The following is an 8911-nucleotide window of genomic DNA, read 5'->3' on the forward strand; positions in this document are numbered from 1 at the left end:
CCTCCTTCTTCTTCTCTCTCTCTCTCTCTCTCTCTCTCTCTCTCTCTCTCCTCCTTCTTTCTTTCAAGACAGAATCTCTCTAGGTAGTCCAGGCTGGCTTTGAACTCATGATCATCATGAACAGGCTGCTCCTGCCTCCTAAGTGGGATCATGACTATGTGTCTCCATGCTTGGCTCACTATCTCTCCATCTTGACCCAAACATTTGGTTGAGTGGGGTGTAGGTTTATGTCACTCTCCACAACTTGTGCAGATGATGAGTGAGTGCTGGTTATAGGTAACGATGATTTTCCACTAGCATGCTCAAAGGTGGGGGGTTCGAAGGACCAGATACGGGCTGTTGCTATGCAGGAATGGCATCCCGGGTTTGATTGCAGACTGAGAGGTGGTAGTGGGGTGAATTCATCGCGGAGTTGCTGCTGGATGTTTTCATCCAGGACAGTTGAATACACTTAAGAATCGGACAGGTTTTCATTTTCTAGATGTTTCTAGACACTTCTGGCTCAACTCCTGAGAGGACAGAATCTCACAATCAAACTTTCTTTTCAGTTTCTCTTTCTCCTCCCTGTCTCCCTCCCCCTCCTCGTCATCATTTCACTCCCTTCCCTTTCCCTCCCCTCCCCTCCTGTCTCTTTTCTCCTTCCTTCTCATCCTCTCCCTTTTCCTCATCCTCATTTTCCTCACCCTGCACTCCCGCCCCCCACTTCCTTTTCTCCTTTCTGTTCCTCCTCCAGTCTCAGCAAAGTTGTGAACCCACTAGCCCACGGTGGCCCACCCCTCTATTTCTTGCCTTGGGCGTCCTTGCCATTCTAGTTCAGCTCAGACTCTGATGTTTAAAGTGTGCAGAGAAACCGAGGTGGCTGGGAGTGGAAGTTTCTTCTACCCTAGTTAGTCATTTTGCCCCTCCTTGGGGAATTCCAAGCCACCGTCTCTTGTGGCAACCCCTCTGTAGACATCCTTTCCCTGCCCGAGCTGTCTCTGTCTGTACCAGTGCCCTTTCTGATGGCCTGTGTTAGGATGGGAACCTCTCGCTAGTCCTTTCCCACCCTCCAGAAGGGACAGATCTTCAGGTGTTCAGGACACTCTTTGCTTTCCTTCATGGCATTTCAGATAATAATACTCATTACTTGAGTTATCTGCTTAATGTCTGCCATTCCAACGAAGGTGGCAGGTCTTTATCTGTTGGGGCTAAAGGCATAGCACCTCAAAGTACAGCTGCATGAAAATGTGACACTTGAAAGTGTACTTTTTTTTGGAATGTTTGAGTCGACTATTTTAAAAAAGTCAAGGGCACAGGATAGCCCTAGTGATTTCCATAGCCCGGGGAGGTCTACCTTATATGTGGTAATATTATATGTGCTTTCTCTGTTGCCAGATCCAGTTACTCACAGTTAACCATGTTCTGAAAACATTACGTGGGAAACTCCAGAAGAGCTAAGAAGTTAAGCAGCAGACTAGATCGCCACAGCTGCTCTATTTTGTTATTGCTTATTGGTACCAATCCCTTGCTGTGCCCAAATTTATCGGACATACGTGCTTCGGACGAAGCGCTGCCATGGCGTTGGGTGTCTGCTGGGGTCCTGTCTGGATAAGAGGGCACACTGCATCTACTTGTAATGAAAACGGGTTTTCTCCTGGTGACTTGCCCACTGTTGGGTTATCTGAGACTCCATGACAATCTTCTGAGGATAAAGAGAAGGCAGTTCGCTCTGTGCTGAAGGTCTTTGCGACACGCATTGGAGTGAGTTGCCCCGGTGACTCAGACTGTGTTCCTGGACACTTTGGAAAGAAGAATGTCCTTTCTCCCACTAAAGCCTCCTTAGTCTTGATATCTGCGGCACAGCGAGGGTAATGTTGCTTTCCTTGGAAAGGGGTCTAAGTGGACTTCCATCTGAGTCGGCTTGTGTGCTCTTCCCCAGGATCTGTGAGTCATCACCTTTTCCTTCAGCCCAGATGACACAGTCGTCTGCCCAAGAACCCACAATGGTTTGTCCTTGGACAATCTGAAGGACGTGATTCTGCCTTGAGGGCACATTTTGGGGAGGTGGAACCTCCATTTACTTGTCTCCACAATTGTTTCCTCTGGGCTTTGTGGCTGCCTGTCCCCTGCCTTCTCATCTGCTCCTGTGACTGTTACTAACCCTCACATGGGTAAGGAATTCTGCATCGTGTGCGCATGCGTGTGTAATGCGTCCAGCAAATGTTCTTAATGATGCATTCAGAGTACCGCTCCCCCAAGACCCAGCTTCCCCCTCATCCAAATCCATCCATTTTGCCACACAGACCTTGGGGATGAAAACTCCTGACTCTTTTGTGAAAAGCAAAACACCTTTTGAACACACACACATGAGTCTAAATTTACCAAGTTTTCATTTCCTTCATGGTTGAGCTTCGATGACTCAAGTCATTTGCAGGCAATCTATTTAGTTGGCTGGTCCTGCTGACTTCCAAGAGGTCAGCCCTTCTGATTTTGCTCCTGCAGGGGCAGCATGTGGCCCCAGCTGGCTACGGGAGCAGAGGGGTTGCGTTGTCTGGAAGCCACGTTGGGAGTTTGCAGGGTGCCGTGTGCTCTGTAGAGATGGAGGTTTTCAGGGAGAGCTTTGGTTTGGGGTTTGCTGATGGGAGGTGGGATTGATATGATTACATATACATTACCGGGAGCAATATCTAGCGATTAGATGTTATCTTCCAGGTGTTTAAAAGAAACCTTTAATATTTTAAGCTGCTTGGAGGCCTCTCGGCACTTTATTAAAATTGCGGCAGTTGAGAATACCAGTTGGTGGCGGTGCTTTCTCTGGATTCTCTTGCCAGCTCAAGGCACTGGAACCCAGGGTACCTCTGAAAGGACTCCGAAACATTTATTGTGCTGGCCTCTGCTTGGGAACAATTGGGGCAGCCACGCATTGAATGGGTGGTAGTGGGCTGGCCAGGCACTTCTGGCCCCTGTCAATCCTTCTCCCAAGCTCTGTGACTTCTTGAACCACTTGACTGAATCCCTCAGAAGTTCCCGCCTCCGAATCTTACACAATTGCCTGTTCTCTCTTTATTAGGCGCTTTGAGGGACATCGTGGTCTACACCTGCCTTTGAAGGGGCCCCCACCACGGTTTTAATGACCTCCATTTGTCAAAGGAAAAGTTCAGAGTTCATTCTTTTGTCCGAGCCCTGGCAACTGAAGCGTCGAGGGTACTGGCTGGTCAGTGATCTTTATGTCACCGGCTTGAAATCTTTCCCTGTGACCCCGCTCATGTCAAAACAGCGAGCTGGCCACTCTGGCCATTGTCATCAGAATAAGGGCTAAGTGATGCTGCCTGGTCATTACGTGTGCCCTGATTGCCAATCAGGGCACAATAGGAGGTCATTAAAGGCCATAAAAGTGCCCAAACTGAGAAAGGAGCCTTTGAATGGAGCCAGAGGGCCCTGGGAGCTCTGGCTAGCCTTGCGGCCTCCAGAAGGGGGACATGAGCAATCTTGGAGGGGAAACATCAAGTTGATGGGATTAAGAAGTTTTTCTTCCTGGGATACTTTGAATAAATATGTCCCAAGCTACTTTCACAGCCAGTCCTTCCTTTCCCAGATGATACTAGGGTTAGAAACCAAGCAATATTGCATGGGAGGACAGCCGAGGGCTCCAGTTTCCCGAAGGATTCTGATACCGTCTGGGCCAACAGGAAGTCAGTCCTGTCACTCAGTTGCAGTCAACACATACCTAGGTGCAGACACAGCTCTCTGCAGGGCCAGAGGTGGCTTTCTCAGAATGCTCACTCCGTAGCAGGCTTTGCTGTGTTCCGAATGCTTCCCAGGTGTTAACTCAGATAAGCCTGACACTAAGCCTCGCAAGCAACAGAAGTCTTTCCTGGGTCTCTTCCCCGGCATTGCCTACCTCAGAGAGGCACTTCAGAGGGACGCGGGAGTCTCTTCTCCTGCGTAAACACTGGAAGTTATGTATTATTAGGATATACACGATCTCTAGCCTCAAGTTGGATCCTGGGATCCACACTGCTGCCATCCTCGCTTGATCATCTCGAAGTTGAAGCACAGAGAACTGGGGTGTGGACTTTGCCCAGTCCCGACATGCCAGTGTCTGCACGGCACTGTATAGCTTCATGCCTGTTGCTCCCAGCTCCACTGACTGGGCTGTCATCCATTGTGTAGGGTATCAGAGAGTCTAGACCCTGCCTTACTGTATCCCTTTGGGCCAATCACTTCACCTCTCTGTGAGGGAGCTTTTGTCACTGGATCTTGCCAAGGGTGGGCGGTCACCAAACTCATCCAGAACGTCTCAATGGGGTCCTCCTTCTCTGACTTAGAATATGGATGTCCAGAGGACATACAGTGATCCTCTTTGGAGGTAATCTTTTATTGCAAGGCAAGTCATTTGAAACCCTGGTTTTTGATTTCACAGAAACTATAAAGTCCCTATTTCCAGAGGCAGGAAGACTTGGGAGAAATGTGGAGTTTGCTCTCCATGTCTTTGGGCTCTGTGTGTCCCACAGGGGTGTGTGCCCTTCTCTTCCACCTATCGGGAAGCTCCAAGGATAGGGTGTAGAATTCCCCCAGACAACTCCATGCAAGGGCAACTTTCGGCCCCTTTAGGATTACCTTTTTCTTAATAAACAGCCTTCTGACCCCAGAAATCAGCTGGGATTGAGTGGTATGGGCACCAGAGGAAGGGGTTTCCAGAGCTGTGTTGGCAAGCTTCATATGGAGCCAACAAGAAAGGCCTTGGACCCCAAAGAGGGAAGGCTCCTCCAGGACTGGCTCTGGTGGCCCTCTCAGAGATTCTGTGTCTCACGAGATGGGGCTGGGAGAAGGAGGCGCAGGGAGAAAAGTTAGTGCAGTTGCCTGGAACAGAATGGTCTCACAATTCCTAGCGTAACCACCACGGACTGATTGCTGCTGAGTTCTTAAGGTGAGCAGTGGGCCTCTGTTGTGGGCCCCAAGGAGTCTACTCTGATGGGGACAGGAGAAAGAGAGGACAGAAAAGCGAGAGAAGGGGAGCAAAGTGCACGCTCATGGCATCTTTCCCTAGTTCAAGGTTCTCTTTGAATGATTAATTTGTTCTCCTTCAAATCAAAAGCTGTTGAGAGTGTCTCATGGCCAGTCTCTGCACGGGTGATTTATGGCCCTTTTAAAATCTGTCTCTTCCCCTCATGTCTCCAGGTCTTCTCACCCTCTATTTTGAAGTCTTTCTCATTTTAAAACCCAAGTTGATCCCAAACTCAAGATCCTCCCACCTCTATCTCCCCTGTGCTGAGAGATGACAGGCCTGTCCCAGCAAGCCTGCCATCACCTCCCTCTCTTGGCTTAGAACAGAGTGAGCTTTTCTTCCTCTTTGTTGGAGGGGACAAGGTCTTGAGAATGGGAGGGCAGGCTTTGCAGATGGAGTTATTCCCTGGTTCAGAGACTGACGTCTCTGCAACCTTTGGGATGTCCATTCTACCCTTGATGATGTATCCATTGGAGCATTCTGGAACAACAAGGAACTACGTTGGACTCTTGTACTCTTGCCTGACTTAGGCCAGACTTGCCTCCACAGATGGAGATTCCTTGCCTCTGTGAATTTTCCAAGCACATTTGTCTCTGTCTAGGAGGCAGGTGGGATCCTGCCATCGTCTCTGATTTTCAAATTCCCGGAATCTGACAGTGTGGGAAATCTTATCCATCCTGCATCCTGTTCCTTGGAATAGCAGAAATGATGCCTGGGACTTGCAGCTGCTGAAGTTTGCATTATCCATGATGCCTTTGGGAAGATGCTGTCAATTTCCAGGTCAGAAAATTCCCAGATGTTTGCTAGTTTGTCTACCTTCAAAGTGCCAGGCATCTCCATATTCTGCTGTGGACAGCCATGCTCACCATGTGTCCCAGGGCCACACCCTCTCTGTGGCTGACCCTTAGTGGTGCGAGATGGTAGAGCTGAACCATTGTGGGCTTCTTCTATTGCTAACATGGCATTTCAACCGTTCTTTCCTTCATTTATTTCATGTATGCTTACTATGAGGTGTATGCTATGTATTGACCTCATGGGATCACTGAAGTCATTTGTGAATGAGACAGTAGCTTTAGTTCCCACAGCTCAAAGGAAATCTGAACAGTTGGAAAGGATACCATGGGACCTGCAGAAGGATGAAGGAGGGTCTTGGGGAGAGTTTACAAGAGATGGATTTTATAGCTCAGAGACTGACAGCTATGCCGAGGAGTCTTGGCAGATGGTACCTGAAGAGCTAAGTACTCCACCTTCAATGACGTTCAAGTGTGTCACAGGGACAGCCTGCAAGCTTGTCCAAGTAGTTCCTTCTTAAGAGGCTGGGGCAGTGGTATAGGGGGTCCTTCTGTTTATGTGTTGCTTTCATTGGTTGGATAAAGAAACTGCTTTGGTCTTTTGATAGAGCAGAACTTAGGTAGGCATGGAGAAGAAAGAACTGAATGCTGGGAAGAAGGGCAGAATGGCAGATGCCATGGATCACTTACCTGAGACAGACGCTGGTTGGAATCTTGCTGGTAAGCCACAGTCATGTGGCAATACACAGATTTAATAGAAATGGGTTAAATCAAGACATACGAGTTAGCCAATAAGAAGTTAGAGCTAATGGGCCAGGCACTGTTTAAACGAATACAGTTTCTGTGTGATTATTTCAGGTGTAAGCTAGCTGGGCTGCTGGGACAGAACCAAAGGGCCTGCTCTCACTACAACAGGCCAAGAACTGGCCAAAGGTCGAGGGAGGTGGGCCACCAAAGTGTTCAAAGAAGAGAGATGAGTCAAAGGTGCCAGCTGGAAAGATCATTGTGGGCTAGTTGAAGCTGCTGCAGGCATCTTTGGAAGTTAGATTCCAGAGAAAGTTAAGTTGGTTTTGGATTTTGTTTCAAATTAGAAAGGATGCTAGTAGCAGGTGGTGAGTGCACAATGTATCCATGTGTTCTGAGTGAGCACACTCAACAAACCACTGAGAAAGTTTTTAAAAGTTGCACCTGGAGCGGAGAGACAGCTCAGCCGACAAAGTGCTCTCTTAAGCGAGCATGAGGGACCAGCCATAGTCAGAATCTCCAGGACTCACATAAAGCAGGGGGCAGTAGTGCACCTCTGTGACATCAGTGAGATGTAGGGAGACAGGAGACTCCAGAGGCATTCATGTCATCTAGGATGAGCGATGTGTCACCGAACCACAGAGATCAGTGTAAGGTGAGTGCTGACACTGGGGGTTGACCTCTGACCTCCAAGTGTACTAAGGTATGTGCATACGTTCACCGGCTGGCTTCAGGAGCAGTCCAGAGTCAAACCTCTGGTATCTCCTCCTCATGCTGTAAGAACAGGCACGAATGACCCTGTTCTACCTATTAATTTATTAGTAGGTTTAATTTATTTACTTATTGCCCAATCTTCATGATCACATTCCCCTTACTTATTCCTCATGTGGCCTTGTCTTCTGATAGGCACATTCGTCATGTAGACTCTTAGGCGCTTGTACTTTGGCCAGTCATTTTGCAAATCCTGGGGAAAGATTAATATATCAGCAGTGAACAAAGGGACCCGGTGGCCTAGGCTACTTAGTAACAACCATGGAAATCTGTTACCTTCTAACAGCTTGTGAGATTTCCTTTGTCCATACCATAGATTTGGCAACCCAGTGCGGGCAGCATGGAAGAGTATGGAGAAGGCCGGAAGAGCACACAGAAAGCAGTGCCAAATGTTAGGGCAGGATGTTCCAGAATAAAACATCAGTTAGGTATTGGTGGTGTCAGGAGATATCTTTAAGGGGCAAATGAACCGAGTGCCCTGGGGGATTAGGATCCAGCCCCCTGTCTGTTCCACTTGGCTATTTTCTCCACCGGGACTACATGTCCATCTTGCTGAGTGGAAAGTCAGTGGCTGCCCGCAGCATTGAGGTCCCTATTATTAACCAAAGGGAGTTGTTCTTCCCCCTTCTCCAAGCCCAAGCTTATCGGGAGGGACCTCTGTCTCCAAGAGCTGTAAAACAGGCTTTTCCCCTAAGCTAACGGCACACAATAGAGTCACATTATGTATAATGATTTTGTAATGTGAACTAATTCCACCAGGGACCTCATGGAAAGTACCACTTTCATTAAACTCATCCAGCAACAAGGACCGAATACCAATTTGGAGGTGACGGCGATTTGCAAGTCGTGCATGTTTGAGACAGTTGCTCGGTCTTCCCTGGGCAAAGGCCCTCGGGTAGACATCCACCCACTGGGTGACTGCGGTATCCTGGCACAGTGGCAATTGAAGAAAAAGCCTACTCCCTCTCCACCCCACTCTGTGCCCTAGTTATTCAGCTCCCGGGCTTCTTGGCTCTGTTTCCATGGTCTCCTCCATCTCCAGGGCTGTTCTGCTGCCCCCAACCCAGCAGAGAGGGCACCAGGGCATCACTAGGAATTAATGAGACTCCAATTACATTTATTTGCTTCAAGAAATTATACCCAGCACTGACCTCCCCCACCCCCAGATAACAGTAGGCTCTCAACACTGTGCTGTCCCTTCAGAAGTTAGTAATTAGGAGAAAGCCGTACCAGAGTGTTATGTGGGAGCGGACTCGGAAGTAAATAAGAGAGACACGGGCCTCCTCTGCAGAAGGGCACACCAGCCCCACCCTGATGCCCGCATCGCCCCCCTGAGACTTGTCGAGGCCACCAACACCCAGAGATGAGAGAGAAGACAGCGCCCATCAGAAGCTCCCCTGTGCCATTTTCCTGCCTCGCTAATCTTAATTGAATCCATCTCCCAGGCTCTCTTGACAGTGAAAGATTGATCAAATCAGGGAGGCCAGGCTGGACACCACTCCTAAAAGAAAAAAAAATCTTCCCGAATCATTAATTTGTCCATTCTCTCCCATTTGGCCCCCATTCTTCACTGTCCTGCGGTCCCCTTTCTCAGTAATCACTCTGGAGTGTTCTTCCT

At 48.7% G+C, this 8911-nt stretch overlaps 1 long non-coding RNA gene across 1 annotated transcript in view; it reads left to right on the forward strand.

Annotated features, from left to right (window-relative positions):
* The window catches only part of LOC126502475 (uncharacterized), a 25026-nt gene extending 22284 nt beyond the window's left edge, over positions 1–2742 (forward strand). The window contains exon 4 of the long non-coding RNA XR_007591963.1: positions 1375–2742. This is a non-coding gene — a long non-coding RNA (uncharacterized lncRNA). The remainder of the gene's footprint in view (positions 1–1374) is intronic.
* The last annotated feature ends 6169 nt before the right edge of the window (positions 2743–8911 follow it).

This window comes from Alexandromys fortis, unplaced genomic scaffold, assembly GCF_014885135.2.
Source record: "Alexandromys fortis isolate MF-2015 unplaced genomic scaffold, M_Fortis_MF-2015_v1.1 scaffold_1, whole genome shotgun sequence".
Taxonomy (NCBI): Eukaryota; Metazoa; Chordata; class Mammalia; order Rodentia; family Cricetidae; genus Alexandromys; species Alexandromys fortis.